This window comes from Pristiophorus japonicus, chromosome 4 (assembly GCF_044704955.1).
Source record: "Pristiophorus japonicus isolate sPriJap1 chromosome 4, sPriJap1.hap1, whole genome shotgun sequence".
Lineage (NCBI taxonomy): Eukaryota > Metazoa > Chordata > Chondrichthyes > Pristiophoridae > Pristiophorus > Pristiophorus japonicus.
This window is the reverse complement of record NC_091980.1, coordinates 130,835,552-130,856,164: the sequence shown is the minus strand read 5'-3', so window position 1 is coordinate 130,856,164 and position 20,613 is coordinate 130,835,552. Positions and strand designations below refer to the sequence as shown.

The following is a 20,613-nucleotide window of genomic DNA, read 5'->3' as shown; positions in this document are numbered from 1 at the left end:
CAGGAACTGGCTGAAGAATCCAAGCTTCTGACCTCCATCACTAAGCACAAGGGGCTATTTGTTTACAACAGGTGTCCATTTGGCATTCATTCAGCGGCCGCTATCTTCCAGAAGAACATGGAAAGCCTGCTTAAGTCCATTCCTGGAACAATCGTATTCCAAGATGACCTCCTAATCACGGATCGAGACAACCGAGTAACACCTCCACAATCAAGGAGGTGCTATGCCGACTGGACCGGGTAGGCCTGTGACTAAAGAAGTCCAAGTGCGTGTTTTTGGCCCCAGAGGTCGAGTTTTTGGGCAGGTGCGTTGCGCAGATGGGATCTGGCCTACCGAATCCAAAATGGAGGCGATCCGTCGTGCGCCCAGGCCCGGCAACACATCGGAGCTGCGATCATTCCTGGGACTCTTGAACTACTTCGGGAACTTACTGCCGAACTTAAGCACATTGTTGGAGCCGCTACATGTACTCCTGCATAAGGGTTGCGAATGGTTTTGGGGGGACTGTCAAGAACGGGCTTTCAACCGGGCACGGAACCCGTTTTGTTCTAACAAGCTGTTGACCTTGTCCAACCCCTGTAAGAAACTGGTTTTAACGTATGATGCATCATCCTATGGGGTTGGGTGCGTGTTGCAGCAGAGTAATGATGAGGGCCAACTCCAACCTGTGGCTTATGCCTCCAGGTCACTCTCCCAGGCAGAACGGGCATACGAGATGGTTGAAAAGGAAGCACTCGCATGTGTCTATGGGGTGAAAAAGATGCACCAGTATCTTTTCGGTAGAAGGTTCGAGTTAGAAACGGACCACTAGCCATTAACATCCCTGTTGTCCAACAGCAAGGCTGTCAATGCCAATGCGTCAGCTCGCATACAGCGGTGGGCCCTCACATGGCTGCTTATGACTACACCATATGGCACCGGCCTGGCACCACAAATTGTGCTGACGCGCTCATCAGGCGCCCACTGGCGACCACTGAGGGGGCGTCGGAGCAAAGCGCGGAGGTGGTCATGGCTGTTGAGGCTTTCGACACTGCAGGCTCCTCCATCACAGCCCGCCAGATCAAAATCTGGACCAACAGAGATCCCCTCCTATCCCTGATAAAGAAATGTTTCCTGACTGGGGATTGGGCACCCGCACATGGAGCTTGCCCCGAGGAGGTCAGACCGTTTCACAGACGGATGGACGAGCTCTCCATCCAAGCCAACTGCCTGCTATGGGGCAGCCGGGTAGTCATGCCCCAGAAAGGAAGGGAAGCATTCATCAGGGAACTCCACAGCGAGCACCCTGGCATCGTGTTATTGAAGGCCATTGCCCGGTCACATGTATAGTGGCCGGGAATTGATTCAGACCTGGAACACTTTGTTCGCAGGTGCACGACGTGTGCTCAGCTGGGAAATGCCCCCAGGGAGGCCCCACTCAGCCTGTGGCCCTGGCCCACCAGACCATGGTCATGCATTCACGTAGACTATGCGGGTCCGCTCATGGGAAAAATGTTCCTGATTGTTGTCGATGCATACTCGAAATGGATCGAGTGCATCATATTGATTTCGTGCACGACATCCACCACTGTGGAGAGTCTGCGTTTGGTCTTTGCGACCCACGGCTTGCCGGACATCCTGGTTAGCAACAGTGTCCCGTGTTTCACTAGCTATGAATTCCAGGAGTTTATGTCGGGTAATGGTATCAAACATGTCAGGACAGCACCATTCAAGCCGGCTTCCAATGGCCAGGCGGAACGTGCGTTTCAAATCATAAAACAGGGCATGCTTCGGATTCAAGGACCCTCCCTTCAGTAGCGCCTATCGCGCCTCCTGCTGGCCCACAGGTCCCGATCGCATTTGCTCACGGAAGTCCCGCCCGCGGAACTACTCATGAAACGCGGCTGTCCCTCATTCATCCAATCCTGTCAGACATTTTTGAGGGCAAGCGCCAGTCCCAAATCGGGTGCCATGATCGCAACTCAGTGGGGAGATGCATAGAAATCAATGACCCTGTATTCGTTATCAATTATGCTTTTGGACGCAAGTGGCTTGAGGGTACCGTAATTGGCAAAATTACGGCAAAAAAAGAGGGGAATAGGGTCATAGTGGTCAGACTTAACAATGGGCAGATATGCCGCAAACATCTGGACCAAGTAAAGAACAGGTTCAACATGGACACGGAGGAAGAACATGAGATGTTACCTACACCACTGCCAGTGAACGAGCAACAAGGACATGCACCAACATGCACAGTCCCTGCGGTCAGCCCAGACAGACCTCAGGTGACAGAGACGTATGCCAAGGTTCAACCACCAGAGCCCCAACTGCGGTGCTTCAAGAGAGAGCGTCGAGCGCCTAAAAGACTGAATCTTTGACCCAAAGATGGTGGCAAGGGCGGGGTGCGGGGGGAAGGTGATGTCATGTTTGTAACCGGCACATAACTGTCACCTTTATGTAACAACACTATACACACCTGAGAAATGCACACCTTGACCACAGGGGGTGAACGTGTGGCAGACACTCCTCACCTGGTCATCCAGGAATATAACGGGAGGTCCCACGCAGGGTCAGCACTTCTTGGTCCTGGGAATAAAGGTTCAGGTCACGTACATGCCTCATGTGAAACTATGGTAAGGTTTAAGGACACTACACTGTGAATGGTGGTTGTGTTGGCAAGTTATTCAACCATGATGGGAGCAGGTGGAAGAGAAGCTATCCCACAACCACACGCACTAGGATATCCACACAAACCAATGAAGCTGTGACAGCAAGCTGATAACACCTGTTGCTTTCCCTCCTCACCCAATTGTAGTGCCCCGCCATTTTGCTTGTCTGCCAACAAAGCTTCACTGCTGCTATAGGCTTTGTGTTGTGAGTCCACTTACTGAATTACCTGGATAACTGAACAGGATCTGGTGCAGCTACTGAATACAAACTGTTTTTCACAAGATACACTAAATAGGAAGCTAATCCAGGACCTTTTCTTCACTGGACTGAAATGGTGCGACAATGAATTACTGGTAAACTGACCATGTAATTAACAGATGTTACATCTTGTTGGATTGAATTGTCATTTGTCCAAAGACAGATAGTTGGAACAGGTAATTTTACACAGCTTCTAAGTCCCAAGCTCTAGAGATGCCTCCCTAAACATGTCTATATTCCATACCTCTGACCAGGGTTGTGGTCAGTGGGCCAATATCGCTTGGGGCTATCAGTTATCCAAACACATTCTTGAACATTTTAGATCTTACAACAGCTGCCTGAATATCCCAATCAATACATATACATTACACTAGAGGATAAACACATTTCATAGGTCTGAATCCCATATAACTATTGCACAGCTGAGTGTAATTCTTGTTTGAGGGAAACCAAGTTATGTTAATGAAAAATAAGTAACCACTTAAACTTACAAGGTAACACAGCCCACTGTTGAAAAGTTTATTTACAGTTATGGGTCTTCACTCTTTGTACAAAGTCACAAGCCATCATTCCCTACAGGACAGGTGCCTGATTATATAAATACAAGTTCTAAACACAATAAGCTTGATCCCATCAGTCAGTTTAGTCACTCTCCCCCAGCGTGTGCTTGTCAAAAAGGTACTCTCCCATGCCATTCTCAGGGACTCCCAGTCTCTTCAGGTTGGTGAAATGATCTCCAAGCTTCTTGATCATCTTCACTTGTTCATCCAAGTAGTGGGTCTCCAGGAAGTCACACAACTGAAAGAGAAAAGAGGGAAATGAGTTCTGGCCATTAACAGATAATGGAACATCAGAGCATCCCCTGGAGTTGGGATTTTAATTCTCTAGGAGTGGAGAAGTGTCAAGTGAGGCAATTGCAATTGATGTACATTTGCTCTAATAATCAGTAACTCCTGTACAATGTGAGCTTAGATCCAAGAAACATTGGGACACATTTATTTTTCAATGTCCACAGTAGGCCAACTTCCCAGTCCTCTCCCTCACACCCTGAAGAACCCAGGAGAGACACCCCCCAAAAACAAAGCTATTGGGCATGGAGCTCATTTGAAACAGCTCAAGGACAGCAATGATCCACCACGTCCAACTTACCCAGAAACCCATATGAGGAACTTACATGAGGGTCAGTGCTCCCAGTGGAGAGTTTGTGCAGATCCAGCAGACTCTGGTTGACATTCTTCTCCATCTGCAGAGCTCTTTGCATCACCTCCAGACCATTGCTCCATTAATCCTGCTCTGGTTTCTGAAGAGGAAAGTCACTTACAATGGAACAAACAAAATACATGAGACAGTACAAGTAAAATAGGGGTGAAAAAGCAACCAGACATCCATGTTACCATAAATAATGTGTCATAGGAATATAGAATTACTGCATTCTACTTCCACAACCATGGAACCAATAGCTTTCGGAGATATTTGAAACAATCAGTCTAAGGGTATCCAGACAAAAGGCCACTAGTTTATTGAACCAAAACTGATGTCAGACAAGATGATCCGTCCTCCACGGCGATTCTGGAATTCCATCAGTTTCTCAGCATGCTCACATTCCTCATGTGACTGCTCCTTGAAGAACTCAGCAAAGTGACACAGGGCAACATCATCCAGTCAAAGTAGAAGGACTGCAGAGAGAATTTAAAACAGTTTCTTTAGAACTTGATCTTCATATACAATGCAGTTATTTTTCCCCTAGTTAGGTGAATTCTTAATCCTTCAAAAATAGACACCATTTGTAAACTAGCAAAATGCCATTGACTTCATCAATCGAAGTTGAGCCTCACCCCCCAAAAGCACAATGAAAGTTTTTCTTTGCTGGCTGAATCTATAAACCTAAAGTTCAGGATTATATTTCATGTCCAGTCAAACTAAATTCTACTCCTGGATAAGCAATACCTCCTCTACTTTCTGTCATTCACACAAGAGTGTGTCAGTCATCAGGTGGATGTGAAAGATTAAGGAGAGATTGAGCAGACTAGACCTCTATTTTATAGAGTTTAGAAGGATGAGAGGTGATCGCATTAGAAACATACAAAATTCTTAGAGGTTGAGGATTAGATGCATGGAGGATGTTTCCTCTTGCTGGAGAGTCTAGAACCAGGGATCAGTCATTGAGGATGGCATTTTCTACCCCAGAAGCTCAGTCATCGAATATATTCAAGAGAGAGTGCATGATAGATTTTTGGATACTATGGGATATGGGGACAGTGCAGGAGGTGGATTTGAGTTACAAGATCAGCAATGATCTTAATGTATGACAGGAATAAGCCATTGGCCCCTCAAGCCTACTCTATGTGCTAGGTACTACTGCAGGGAGCTCTCTGCAGTGTTCTGGCCAATATTTATCCCTCAACCAACACCACTAAAACAGATGATCTAATCATTATCTCATTGCAGTTTGTGGGAGCTTACTGTGCACCAATTGGCTGCTGCATTTCCCACATAACAGGTAACTACACTTAACTCCTTCATTGGAATCTCCCAAAGTGCTTTGTAGCCAAGGTAGTGAAAGACATTATAGAAATTCTTCTTCTTCAATTCTAGTCCAAGTTTGGGCATGGAATGAGAATAACCATTAACTCCAGTAGTTTACACAGCAATAGTGTAATAGAGAGATCTCAGCACAGTAAGCAAGGCTCCAACACCAGGATTCTCAGTACTTCACCTCCAATAAGAACACTAGTGAGGACCTGCCCACATTTCACTCACTACAGTTCCCCCACTGAAACTGAACAACAGGCCCCTGACCAGATTTGTGCTCTTCTGTCACACACTCAGGCAGCAGCTGGGCTAGTTTCTGATATTAAACATCAATAGAGGGCAGCTGCTACAGGGAGCAGTCCATGAACTCAACAAGATCCCCCTGTATTGCACACCTGAAGTCCTCATTGCCCAAAGACTCTGCTCCCCCAGGGAAGGAAGTCAAAAGAAATACAACTTAAAGCCAATTCATTCAACTGGAGAATTAACAACTTTTCAGAATGCAGCAACAAGGAATACACTACTCACCATGGAGAGAAAAACATAGGAGGAACAGAGCTCCATGTTGATCTGCTTGTTGACAGCAGCCTCAGTCCTTGTAGTAGTTCTGACACACTTGGGAAGCCATCTTCACTATCTATATTTCACTTTCACCTGCACAGTTCTGGAACTCACTCTGTCTTGCACAAGCTCCTGTATTTATACTATTGGAACAGCTGCATTCAAACAGGGTATGACATCACCAATGATGATTGGCTCTCAAGGATTGTCAATCAGGAATCTTCCCTGAATTCAGGCACAAAATAACAAAGGAGAGGGGGTTTGGGGGAGGGGTCTGGGGGAGATCAGTCTTGGTGATGTCACTGCCTTTGGGTTCCTTGAACCTCTTCAAATCTGAAAGTGTGCCATTGTTTAACACTCTCACTTGAATGAAATGATAATTTTCTACTTTCACCGAAGGGGTTTTTCATAATCTGGCGAAGTTTGTTACTTGCAAGTTTCTGTGGCACTGAGACAATATTCAAACCAACCATTGGCCAGTGGAATGGGAATTCCATCCTGTGAATGGTGTGAACTGCCCCCAGTTCGAATATAGAGAATGGGCATGTGTCTGAGGATTGGCTACATGGGGGCATCAATGATCTGTCATTTTTATTCTCATGGAATGATGCCTGGTAAAACTCAATATATTGAGCGAGAATGAGAGGGAGTGAACATTACTGAACACATTGTCACCCACAGACACATCTCCATTTGATAGAGAGATTCAAAATCATGAGGTGTCTGGACAGAGTCGATAGACAGGAACTGTTCCCATTGGCGGAAGGGTCGAGAACCAGAGGACACAGATTTAAAGTGACTGGCAAAAGAACCAAAGGCGATATGTTTACACAGCGAGTGGTTGGGATCTGGAATGCAATGTCTGAGAGGGTGGTGGAGGGCACTCAATCGTGGCTTTCAAAAGGGAATTGGATAAGTACCTGAAGGAAAAATTAATAGCAGGGTTGCGGGGAAAGGATGGAGGAGTGGGACTAGCTGAAGCGCTCTAGCAAAGAGCCGGCACGGGTTCGATGGGCCGAATGGCCACCCTCTGTGCTGTAACCATTCTATCATTCTATGATTTACTCCGGCATGTTTTGGGGCAGGCTTGATGGACCAGCTGATCTTTTCCTGCCCCTCATTTTGGTGTGTTGGACCCCTCCTTTTACAGTCGCCTTTCAGTGAGGCAAAATAATATTTAAATCTGATTGAAATGATGAGGCTCAGATATGCTCTAACTGTCTGGCTCATCATAGATTCTATCAGCAGAGAAAGAGACCATTCGGCCCATCGTGCCTGTGCAGGCACTTTGAAAGAGCGATCCAATTAGCCCCACTCCTCAGCACCTTCCCCATAGCCCTGCAAATTTTGTCAAGTATATATGCAATTCACTCTTCAAAGTTACTGTTGAATCTGATTCCACCGCCCTTTCAGGCAGTGCGTTCCAGATCACACCGACAAGCTGCGTAAAAATAATCATCCTCATCTCTCCCCTCTGGTCATTGGCCTTTCACGTTGGTGTTTCTCAGAGATCCAAAGCCCTGACGTTGGATTTCAGTGCAGAAGTGGTTCAGTCCTGGATGAGCTGATGAGAGGTGTTCCCTTGGATTAAAACTCTGCTTTAGATGGGGCAGAGGGTGCGGCAGTGATTCAGATCCGGAGCCACCAATCACAATACAGGCACTGCCCTTTCAGGGGAGATGCCACCAATTAGCATAGTTGACCCACGTGAATCAAACATGTGTCTGTGTATTTACACCTGTATTGTTCATAGGAGCAGGGAGGTCTTACTGCAGTTGTACAGAGCCTTAGTGAGGCCTCACCTGGAATATTGTGTTCTGTTTTGGTCTCCTAATCTGAGGAAGGATGTTCTTGCTGTTGACGGAGTGCAGCGAAGGTTCACCAGACTGATTCCCGCGATAGCAGGACTGACATATGAGGAGAGACTGGATCGACTAGGCCTGTATTCACTGGAATTTAGAAGTACGAGAGAGGATCCCATAGAAACATATAAAATTCTGACGGCACTGGACAGGTTAGATGCAGGAAGAATGTTCCCAATGTTGGGGAAGTCCTAAATCAGGGGACATAGTCGAAGGAAGGAGTAAGCCATTTTGGACTTTAGGACTGAGATGAGGAGAAATTTTTTCAGAGAGTTGTTAACCTGTGGAATTCCCTACCACAGAGTGTTGTTGATGCCAGTTTATTGGCTATATTCCAGAAGAACTTAGATATGGCCTTTACAGCTAAAGGGATCAAGGATTATGGAGAGAAAGCAGGAAAGGGGTACTGAGGTGAATGATCAGCCATGATCTTGTTGAATAATGGTGCAGGCTGGAAGGGCCAAATGACCTACTCCTGCACCTATTTTCTATGTTTCTAAGCAGTGAATGTCCTGCAGTCACACAGGGCTTCGAGCAAACAGATGGACATCACATGGTCACACTCAATGGTGACCCCGATGGGCACCAGATACTGCCATTCGATATATGGTGACTGGAAACTTCTTTGTGATGCAAATACATGGAATGACACAACAGCAATTTCATTGCACTCACTGCAGCTCTGAACTAATTTTATAAAGTTAACTTGTGTAAATGAAGTTGAGAGTGGATTTCCCAGTCACCCAATTGTACTTCCATTGACCCCTTGTACCATGGCTCACTCAATAAGCTCAGTCATTGGGGGTGGAGATCAGTAGTATGTGCAATTTGCCCACAAAGCTGACCAGAAAGTCGATAGCAGCAACAATGGGCCCAAGTTTCCACATGATTCGCGCCTGATTTTTAGGAGCAACTGGTGGAGAACGGACTATTTTAGAAATCGCAATTCTCCACATTTTTTTTTCTGCAGTTCTAGTCAGGTAGAACAGTTCTAGTTTAGAACAGTATTTTTTCTTCAAAAGGGGGCGTGTCCGGCCACTGACGCCTGATTTGAAAGTTTCCACAGTGAAAATGTACTCCAAACTAAAGTAGAATGGAGCCAGTGAAGATTTTTGTAGAACTGAAAAAACCTGTTCTACACATTAAAAAATCAGGCGCAGGTTACAAATTAGGCGTCCAGAACGAGGTGGGGGGGGAGGGGAACTTATTAAATTCAACAATAAATCCTTATTTATACTTCTACAAATAAATCCAACCTGAATAAACATTTATAAGCCACGAAAAGATTAAATAAACCATCTTCCTACCTGTGTGAAAGTGCTTCAGCCAAGGAGAATTCTGCAGCCGTTTGTGCCGCTGAGCGGGAGGGGGGGGGGGGGGGGGAAAGAGAGAGAGAGAGAGAGAGAGAGAGAGAGAGAGAGAGAGAGAGAGGACGTCGGGTCGGGTCGGGTCAGTCCGGGGGAGCGGTTGTCGGGTCTGGTCGGCTGGGTGGGGGGGGGGTGGGGAAAGAGAGCGAGTGTCGGGTCTGGTCAGGCGGGGAGCAGGAGCTGGCCGTGGGAGGAGCCCCAGTGAGGCCATTCAGCCAGGGCTAGGGGCTGCGTGCTTCGGGCCCCTCCCACACAGTTCGGCGCCTGGAGCTACTGCACTTGCGTGCCCACTGTAGTGCGCATGTGCAGAGGTCCCGGCACTGTTTTCAGCGCCGGGACCTGGCTCCGCCCCCCCACAGCTCATGCTGACTGCGCTAAGAGCCAGAGGACCTGTAAGTAGGTGCAAACTACCGAGGATTTTTTTAGGCGCCGTTTTAGGCACGAAAATCGGGCGCCCAGCTCGGAGGGGTGCCCGTTTTTTTTCTTGTGGAAACTTGGGCCCAATATGTTTAGTTGAGTGAGGGACCTGCAGTGTATGCTACAGGAGTAACTCAGAAGCAGCATTGGTAGCTTACTTGAACTAAATAATACCTCAACTGGGAGGGTTCATTTAAAATGAAATAGTTAAACAAACACTCTTCCTGCATTGAACATTACAGCAGTTGACATTTTGTTGTATCGAGGGGTTAAATTGTTGCTATTGATGCAAAGGGCAGAGAGAATATTCATCACTAGTGGGAGTGGTTACTCGTATTCAGTTGCCTTGACCCCCTATTGTAGAGTCCCTTCCCTACATAAGAAATAGGAGCAGGAGTTGACCATTTGGCCCCTCAAGCCTGCTGTATTATTCAGTAAGATCACGACTGATGTGATCTTGGCCTCAAATCCACTTTCCTGCATGCTCCCCAGAATCATCGACGCCCAAAGAGCTTACCTCTTGGACTATGCTTCTGGGTATCTGTTCCATTCACATGTGGTTCAGGCCTTTTTACAGGTACTACATGAATACAAGTTGTTGGATTACAGCATTACAACAATCATTGAAAGGCACCAAATAATTTACTCTAAATGGATACACAGACTTGGAATGACATCTTCAACACGAGACCTTGACGATGCAACTCAACAAATCAGATGTACACCCAAAGAAAAGGAGGAACAAGAAAGTGGTTACACAGCCCAGTGTAATTCTGGGCTGACATTAATCTGAAAATAAGCAACCACTCACTCAAATTTAAAATATGAGACAAAATCCAGTCCAATACTGAACAGTTTTTTTACATTTCACATCATACAGCCAGGTCTCACAGCCTGTACAAAGTCACAGGCTGTCATTCTCTACAAGACAGGGTCTCACACACAATTATATAAACACTCGTACTGAACACAATAAGCTTGTTCCTGGCAGTCTGTTCAATCGCTCTCCCCAAGGGTGTGCTCATCAAACAGGTACTCTCCCACGCCATTCTCAGGGGCTCCCAATCTCTTCAGGTTGGTGATGTGATCTCCAAGTTTCTTGATCATCTTCACTTGTGCATCCAAGTAGTGGGCCTCCAGGAAGTCACACAACTGAAGGAGAAGAGGGAAACTAGTTGTGACCAGGAGCAGGTATCTAGGAACATCAGAGCTTACCCATCAAGTGTTTGGATTTTAATCCTCTTGAACTGGAGGATAGTCAACTGGTGCAATTGAAATCAATGGAATTACTGCATCATTTAGATTAAACTTGCTGCACGATAGTTGCTGGGACATATTTACTAGTCAATGTCCACAGCAGGCCAACCTCCTGTCCCTTCCTATCGCTGCTGCTCCACCCCCACCCCACTGCACTGCACCAAAAAACACACCCCAACATGAAGCTATTGAGCAGAGATTTTTGTAATAGGCTCAAGGACAGCAAGGTGCCACCACCTCCAACTTACCCAGAACCCCACATGAGAAACTTACATGAGGGTCAGTGCACCCAGTGGAGTGTTTGTGCAGATCCAGCAAACTCTGGTTCACATTCTTCTCCATCTGCAGAGCTCTCAGCATGGCCTCCAGACCATTGCTCCACTCATCCTGCTCTGGTTTCTGAAGAGGAACGTCACAGTGCCTTTACAATGGATTAAACAAAGTATTGAAGGAATTAGGGATGAAAAAAATGCAATCAGAAGTCAAGGATACAATGAACCAATGTGTTAGAATATAGAATTACTGCATTAAGCCATCAACCACTGGAGTCAAATTGATCAGGTGAATAGCATAGATGTATTTAAGCGGGAGCTAAATAAGTACATGAGGGAAAAAGAAATAGAAGGATATGTTGCTGGATAAAGCAAGTGGGAGGAGACATCTGGAGCCTGATCACCAGCATAGACCAGTTTGTCCAAACGGCTGATTTCTGTGCTGTAAATTGGCACCAACTGCTTTAAAATGTTTTGGGAGCAATCAGTCTAAGGGAAGCCAGACAGAAGGCCCCTTGTTTATGGAGCCAAACCTTGATGTCAGACAAGATGATTCGGCCTCCACGCCGATTCTGGAATTCCATCAGTTTCTCAGCATGCTTACGTTCCTCATGTGACTGCTCCTTGAAGAACTCAGCAAAGGTGACACAGGGCAACATCATCCCGGTCAAAGTAGAAGGACTGCAGAGAGATCAGAAGAGTAGTTCTGTATCACATGGCAGATCCATTATTGTGGGTATTGTACAGAAACTCAATTTTGCTTCTTTCAAAGTCTCCCTGAATTTCCATGTACAATGTTACACAAGCTAGCACCAGCCGACTGACTTCACTAATGTGGTCTAGAGTGGATAATCCCCTAGCAATAGGGAAGCTGGATAATGGAAAATCAAAAGTGCTTGGTGAAAGGACTGGAGGCAACAGGAGACAAGCTTTTTTTTTAAATAAATGCCTGGGCTGCTCGAAAGGATGGTGGAAGTAAATTAAATGGCAACAGCTTAAACAAAAAAAAAGACATAATACAGACAAATTTGCAGGGCTATGGGATGGAGCAGGGGAGTGGGGCTAGTTAGATAGCTCCACCCAACTGTCAGTATATGCAGGATGGGCCGAATGGCCTCCTTCAGTGCTGCATCTTCCCATGGTTACCAATTCAGCTTTGATAAAACATGCTCAAAACTATAACCTTAAATCTTGGCACCCAATGCTCAAGTCTAGGTTTAAAAATTAGTGAATGATTATTATTAACAGTACCATTCCAATCATGGTTTATTGACCAAGATCCATTTTGTACAGGCTATGCAAGGGGCACTACTAGAACTGGAAGCAAAGCCCTAAAAGTAGAGGTCTAGTCACAGCACACAATTCACATTGTACATGTGGCCCAAGTGTTGCTGGCTACATTCATCCCATGGAACCAAAACTAAGCAGCATTCATTTGGCACCTTCAAAACTAAACATCAAGGCATTCCAGCGGACAACCAGATACCACCCCTCAGTTTGAGGTCATCGATGAAGCTCAAGGTAGGGAAACAGAGGGGTTAAGGGAGAGTTCTACAGAGTAGGGGGGAAATGACTGAAGGCTTCACCGCCAATAAAGCAAAAGGGAGTTAGAGAAAAAAGACAGAAGGGCAAAAACTAGTAACTAAAGCAAGGAGTTCAGGAACATTAGGAACAAGAGTAGGCCATTCAGCCCCTCAAAGCAGTTCCACCTTTCAATTTGGTCAGATCTGCAGCTTAACTCCATTTATCCAGCAAGTAATTAGGAACGCAAATGGTATGTGAGCTTTTGTTACGAAGGGATTGGAGTTTGTGTAAAAGAAGTCTAGCTATAATTATACAGGACATTAGGTGCGTCCTCACCAAAGTATTGTGTACAGTTCTGGTCTCCTTACCAAATTAAGCACATACTTGAATTAGAGGTGGAACAACAAATGTTCACTCGACATGGTCCTGGAAATGAGGAGATTACCCCATGTGGAAAGATTGAGTAGAGTAACCCAATGTTCTGGAGTTTAGTAGAATGAGGTGCAAATTGTTATGTCATGATGTGTGTATCGTCCCAGTATCTTAAATGTAATGCAAGTACTATGCCACACCACAGAGGGCGCTGCGGTGGGAAACCCTGGTAGTACCTGAAACAAGGGCTATATAAGGCTGACCACTACACCTGGGAGGCACTCTGGAGCTGAACAATAAAGGACGAAGGTCACAGCAGTTAGACTTACACCAGACCCTGTGGAGTCAATGATTTGTGTGCTACATACATCACATCGTCCGCTTCCTCGTTGCCAAACTCCACGCAACCATGGCTACTCTGGGCTCGCTAAAGGATTTTACCATGGGCAATGATTGGGAGGCCTTTACAGAAAGGCTCGAGTACTACTTCACAGCAAATGACCTGACGGAGGACACATACGCAATGAGAGAGAAGCGTAAGGCGATATTGCTCTCCAGTTGTGGAGATGAGGTTTACTGTCTCGTCAGGGATTTGCTGGCACCTGGGAGCACCAGGGACAAGTCATACGAGGAGCTGACTGAACTCATTCGTGACCAGTTGAAACCGAAGGAGAGCATCCTCACGGCCAGATACAAATTTTACCATCACTGCAGACCCGAGGGCCAGGATATCACCAAATATGTTGCGGACCTCAGGAGACTCGCGGCGCCGTGTGATTTTGGCGCACACCTTGACGAGGCTTTGCAGGACGTTTTCGTTATGGGGATTGGCCACGAGGGCCTCCTTCACAAGCTGCTGGCCATGGAACCCACAGTCACTCTGACAAAGGCCATCGCTATCAGCCAGGCATATAGACCTCGACTTGCAGCAGCAAGCAAATAATCCACACAGTCTCGAACCCGGCAGGCACTGTCCACAGGATAGCGTCCACCACGGACAAAACTGCAGAACGTGGCTCTGCCCGGGGCAGAGAGCACGGACCTCGGGATCCTGGAGCTCAGAGTCCGCTGAGGGGGGCCAATCAAGCAGCACCATGCTGGCGCTGTGGAGGAAACCATGGGGCTCACCGGTGCAAGTTTGCGGAGTATACGTGAAATACCTGCCACATTAAAGGCCACCTTCAGCGTATGTGTAAAAGAAATCGAACTCACCAGGTGGCTGAGGAGATGGGGGATGATCCACTGTTCAGCGAGGAGCAGGTAGAAGATGATGAGGTGTTGGGACTGTACACGTGCACCGACGATTCGCCCCCAGTGATAAGTGAAGTAAAAATCAATGGAGTCCCAGTGAGTATGGAAGTGGACACGGGCTCGGGTCCGTCGTTGATGAGTCGGAGAACTTTTGATAAACTGTGGAATCACCCAGCTGCACGACCCAAGCTGGTCCCGGTCACGGCGAAGCTGCGTACCTACACCAGAGAACTAATACCTGTTCTCGGCAGAGCGATGGTGCAGGTATCCCACCGGGACGAGACGCACGCTTTACCTTTGTGGGTCGTTGCAGGGGATGGGCCGACACTCCTTGGCCGGAGGTTCGTGGGAGCTGGGAAGACTTCATTCCTCCACAGGCTGCTGCTCCCTGGGGTGCTGCCATGCCCTGGGTCCCCAGAGAGCAGCGCCGACCGAGCTGGAGCTGCAGCCTCAATCCCCCCACAGGCAAGTCCCAGATCTCACACAGAGACCCTGCAGCCCCAGCCCCCACAGGAAAGCAGCCCTGCACAGAGGGGCCTAAGGGGGGGTGGGAGTTGAGCCGGCGGGGCGCTGCGGGGGGGGGGGGTGCTGAGGAATCCAGGGGCCGGCGGTTCGGAAGGGCCCCGCAGAAGAACAGGCCGTCGGGCAGGCCCCGCCGAGGAGCTGGTAGCGTCGGTCGGCAGCCATGGCAGCCGCAGGGGAGGCCGCTACGGAGGCCGTGGGGGACGCGGCAAGTGCAGCCACTGGAGAGGCCACGACGGCCGCAGGAGAGGCGGCAAGTCAGGTGGCAGCGGAGGAGAGCAGAGGCTGCGACGGCGGAGGGCATCCGGAACGGCGGAGAAGAAGATGGCGGCGGCATCATGTCGGAGCTGCAGAGCATCAAAGATGGCGGCGCCCAAGGAGAAGCCTCGTGGAATCCTCCTGCATCAAAGATGGCGCCTTAAAAAGAAAATGCACCCGGGAGTCTTAAAAGGGCCTTAAAAAGAGGTGGTCCCCACAAAGGACTTCTGTTTGGCAGAGCGAGTCTAAAATGAGCTATGTTAATGTGAGATAGTGAATTTATAATAAGAATTACTTTTTTTATGCTGAATGGCCAATGTATGTGTGTAAAATAATGGATGAAGTACAATTAATGATAACGGCTAACAAGGAAATCAAGGTTCCACTACCAGTCAATAACCAGTTAATGTACCAGATAATATGTACCATACTAACGCACTGTTTATGCCCACCTGCCTTCCGTTGGACAAGTGTGATGTTATGTAATGATGTGTGTATCGTTGTCCTGCATCCAGGTCGGGGGGGGGGGGGGGGCGGGGGAGGAGGTGATGTTATGTAATGATGTGTGTATCGTCCCAGTACCTTAAATGTAATGCAAGTACTATGCCACACCACAGAGGGCGCTGTAGGCAGAAACCCTGGTAGTACCTGAAACAAGGGCTATATAAGGCTGACCACCATACCTGGGAGGCACTCTGGAGCTGAACAATAAAGGACGAAGGTCACAGCAATTAGACTTACACCAGACCGTGTGGAGTCAGTGATTTGTGTGCTACATACACCACACAAATCTAATTAAACAAAATTCTTAAGTAGCTTTACAGGGTTAATGCAGAAATAATGTTTACCCTAACTGGGGAAATCTAGAACCAGGGGGTCACAGTCCGAGAATAAAAGGGTTGGCCATTAAAGACTGAGAAGAGTTGCAATTTCTTCACTCAGAGGGTGATGAATTTACGGAACTCTACCCCAGAGGGCTGTGGATGCTCAGTCATTCAGTATATTCAAGATAGAGGTCAATAGATTTTTGTGAACTAAAGAAATTATGGCCCATGGGATAGTGCGGGAAGGTGGAATTGAGGGAAGAGATCTGACAAATGGCCTACTTCTATTGCTGATGTTCAAATCCCTTGATACCTTTACCCAACAAAAACCTTGCCCAGGCGGCCACAGCTTTGGGTGGGTGGAATGCAGGAAGCAAGGAGAGAGAATATGATCCAGACTTCCACCACACATGTGAATAGTTGCTTCCTGACTTCTATCATAGTATAGCTTTAACAAATGTGCATCAAGTGAGGGGTGGGCCGGATACAGCACAGAATCTAGTAACTTCACATTGCAACAGATCCATTGTGAAGTGCTCAGAAATACAAGACTCACCATGGAGAGATAAACATAGGAGGAACAGAGCTCCATGTTGACAGCAGCCTCACAGTCCTTGTGGTAGTTCTGACGTACTTGAGAGGCCATCCTAATTTGCTTTTCCAAAAATCTAAGCCTTGTTAAAGCAAGAAGCTGAGAGTTAGCTAATTTCAAACTCCTGTCTTTATACTGCTGGATAATCCAGGGTGGGACAGTCTAGCTGTGAGTGACATTCCTCAATACCCAATCACAAGTTGCAGCCTCTGTCAGAGCACCAATCAAGTAAAGGGAGGAGGGGCCATGACTCCCAGAGCCAGTCATGAACTTTGAAGAATGAGCATCATAAACTGACTCTTTTTGTCAGCAGCAATTGTCAATTTAAAGTTAAGCATGGGCCGTTTTTTAAAGAGGCACAACCAATAAAGACTGCAACTTCACAAAAGATGTTAAAAGAAACTTAACAAATTAAATTAAAATTCTATACCCGGGGTAATGATGCACTCCAGTCCCTCCTCTCACAGAAGGCTGCGAGCGTGTCGATGGACACTACATGCTCCATCTCCAGGGACACCCAGGCGCAAATGTAGCCACGGAAGAGAGGCGGGTTGTCGGGCCGAATGACCACCTGGAATGCCCGCTGGCCAGCCCTGTTGACGGCCTCTTGCCCAGGTTACTTGAATCTTCCGTTGTGTGCGAGTCAGTGTCTTTTTAATAGTTCTGTGTGGTTCAGTGGGTTGGTCATTTTCAGGTATCTGTGGATGCAACATCCAAAGACAGTGCAGTGATGTTGCAACGCAACCGGCAGCGGGTCAGGTGAATGGACAGTGCGTGTGAGGAATTTGACAAGCTCAAGTGCTCAGATACTCCATCACTTCCAAGTTTAGTGATCACCTGTACACACAGGAGCTAGAATGTGGCATGGACCGTGGGATTTTGAGCTCTTATGTTACCTTGACATTTTACAAGCAATGAAATGGACTGAAGTCCAAAAAGAATATCTCCTTGCACCTGGACTTAATTGTGGCAGCCTTGGGAACGTTTATCCTCTTAGAAAGAAGAAATAATTCCATTTATATAGCCCTTTCATGGCCTCAGGATGTCTCAAAGCTCTTTACAACCAATCAAGTTCAGCAGTGTGTTAATGACCAGAGAATCTGTTTTGGTTGCGGGATAAATATTGTCAAGGGCACTGGAGAGAACTCCCCCTCCGCTTCTTTGAAATAGCATCCTGAGATCTTTTACGTCTACCTAAGAGAGCAGAAAGTCAAGCATTTCATCTTAAAGACAGCACCTTCGACAGTGCAGCAATCCCTAAGTACTGCCCCTCTGACAGTGCAACGCTCCCTCAGCACTTCCCCTCTGAAAGTGCGGCACTCCCTCAGTACTGTGTGAGTGTGTGTGTGGAGGCAGGGTCATTGAATAAATTTAAGGTGGAGGTAGATAGATTTTTGAACAATAGGTGAGTCAAGGGTTATGGGGAACAGGCAGGAAAGTGTTGAGACCAAGATCAGACCAGCCGTTGTTTTATTGAATGGTGGTGCAGGCTCGAGGTGCCAAATGACATATGCATGTTATGTAAACCTCTCTACCTCCTTTAAGACACTAACATTTACCTGTGGTCCCACTGCCTTATGTGGCTGAACAAACGTGAACATTTTCAACTGTTGTATTGCAGCATTGCAATGCTAGATTGAAATGCATGAATAGAATTTGCAAGATATTCTCTTATGTATTAATGCGTGGGGGTCACAAGACACCAGAGGGTGCCACAGTCGGAGGTCGTCGGGCTGTACACACGTGGCATGTGTGTTTGATCACCTGTATGTAAGCTGGGTGTCTTTGTCACGCTGGCACTCTTGGGCTGGAATAAAGATGGATGATGTTGCACCGGAGTGAGTTTACAGTAACCAGATTTTTGAGACATTACATATACAATTGAAATTAGGTCTTCAACATGTCTGAATACCTATCATAGATTGGTATTATGCAATGAGAAGGGATTAATTGTGTTTGCGTGGGGTCCTTTAGGGAAGAATGATCATAACATTCTTGAATTTTTCATGAAGATTGAAAGTGAAGTTGTCCAATCCAAAACTAGGTCCTAAATCTAAACAAAGGTATGAGGAATGGCTATGATAGATTGGGAAGATTCATTAAAAGGCATGATTGATAGTCAATGGCTAACATTTAAGGAATGAATGCATGAATCGCAACAATTATACATTCCTTTCTGCTGCAAAAACACAAAAGGAAAAGTGGCCCAACCATGATTTACACAAGAAATTAAGGATAATATTAGATCCAAAGAGGAGTCATACAAAGTTGCCAGAACAAGCAGCAATCCTGAGGATTGGGAGCAGTTTAGTATGCAGCAAAAAAGGACCAAGAGATTGTTTAAGAGGGGGAAAATAGTGTATGAGACTAAACTTGCAAAGATCATAAAAACCGACTAAACATTTCTCCCATTATGTAAAAAGAAAAATGAGACAAATGTAGGTCCTTTTCAGTCACAAATGGGATAAATTATAATGGGGAACAAGGAAATGGCAGAACAATTAAATACTTTGGTTCTGTCTTCACAGAAGAGGACACAAATTAACATCCCAGAAATGCTAGGGAACTAAAGGTCTAGTGAGCAAGAGAAATTAAAGGGAATGATTATTAGTAAGAAAATAGTGCTGGAGAAACTAATGGGACTGAAAGCTGATAAATCCCCAGGGCCTGATAATCTGCATCCTAGAGAACTAAAAGTGGTAGCCATGGAAATAGTGGATGCATTGGTTATCATCTTCCAAATTTCTACAGATTATGGAACAGTTGCCACAGAATGGAGGGTGGCAAATGTAACCCCACTATTTTAAAAAGGAAGGAGAAAGAAAACAGGTAACTGCAGCCCGGTTAGCCTAACATTAGTAGAATGTGATAAAGGGACACAGACAATATCAACACGATTAGACAAAGTCAATATGGATTTATGAAACGAAATTGGTGACACAAACCGACTGGAGTTTTTTTTTGAGGATGTAACTGAGATTAGATAAGGGAGAACAAGTGGATATAGTGTATTTGGATTGTCAGAAGGCCTTTGATAAAGTCCCACAAGAGGTTAGTGAGCAAAATTAAAGCACATAGGATTGGGGGTAATATACTGCCATGGATTGAAAATTGGTTAATTGATTGAAAAAAGTCAGAATAAACAGGTCTTTTCCTGGGTGGTGGGCAGTGACGAGTGGGATACCACATGGATCAATGCTTAGGCCCCAGCTAGTCACATATAAATAGATTTGGAGGAAGAAACCAAATGTAATATTTTCAATTTTTTCCCACTGTACAGGAGCAAGGATGTCTTACAACAATTATACATGGCCTTGGTGAAATGACACCTGGTGTATTGTGCACAGTTTTGAGTCTCTTTCACCAAGAAAGAGCGCAGCAAAGTTCCACCAGACTGATTCCTTGGATGGAAAGATTGTCGTGTGAAGAGAGAATGGTTTGACCAGGCCTGTATTCACCAGAAGAGTGAAAGGGGATCTTAATGAATCATAAAATTCGGACTGGTTTGGAGAGACTGGATGTGGGGAGGAAGTACCCCCTGGCTGGGAAGTTGAGAATAAAAGGTCACAGGCTCAGGATACGAGGTAGGAAATTTAGCGTTGAGATGAGAAATGTTTTCACTCAGGATGGGGAAGCTGGGGAACTGTTGACTACAGAAGGCAGTGGAGCCCAATTGCTGAATATATTTAAGGAGGATGTGAGATATCTTGATACAAAAAGGCATCAAGGGCTATGGGGTAAAAGCATGAACATGGTGGTGGTAAAGGATCAGTAATGATCATATTGAATGGCGGTGCAGGCTTCACATGACCAAATGGGTTACTACTGCTCCGATTTATGTTTGTGAATAGGAATGTCAATATATTGAAATTATTCCAGCAAAGTGAAAAATTATAGGACTGTTTGCACTGACAGCAGGGACGAGAACCAGCAGACACAAATTTAAGACAATTGGCAGAAGAACTACAGCTGACACGAGGATAAACTTTTATGCAGTGAGCGGATAATATCTGGATTGCACTGCCCGAGGGGGTGGTGAAGCCAGTTTCAATCATAGGATTGAACAAGTCCATGAAGGAAAATGCAAGGGAGTAG

At 46.3% G+C, this 20,613-nt stretch overlaps 2 pseudogenes; both read right to left on the bottom strand.

Annotated features, from left to right (window-relative positions):
- Positions 1–3,549: 3,549 nt before the first annotated feature.
- On the bottom strand, positions 3,550–6,067 carry LOC139262617 (ferritin heavy chain-like; annotated as a pseudogene).
- A 4,518-nt stretch (positions 6,068–10,585) lies between these two features.
- Positions 10,586–16,572, bottom strand: LOC139262616 (ferritin heavy chain, oocyte isoform-like; annotated as a pseudogene).
- Positions 16,573–20,613: the final 4,041 nt, after the last annotated feature.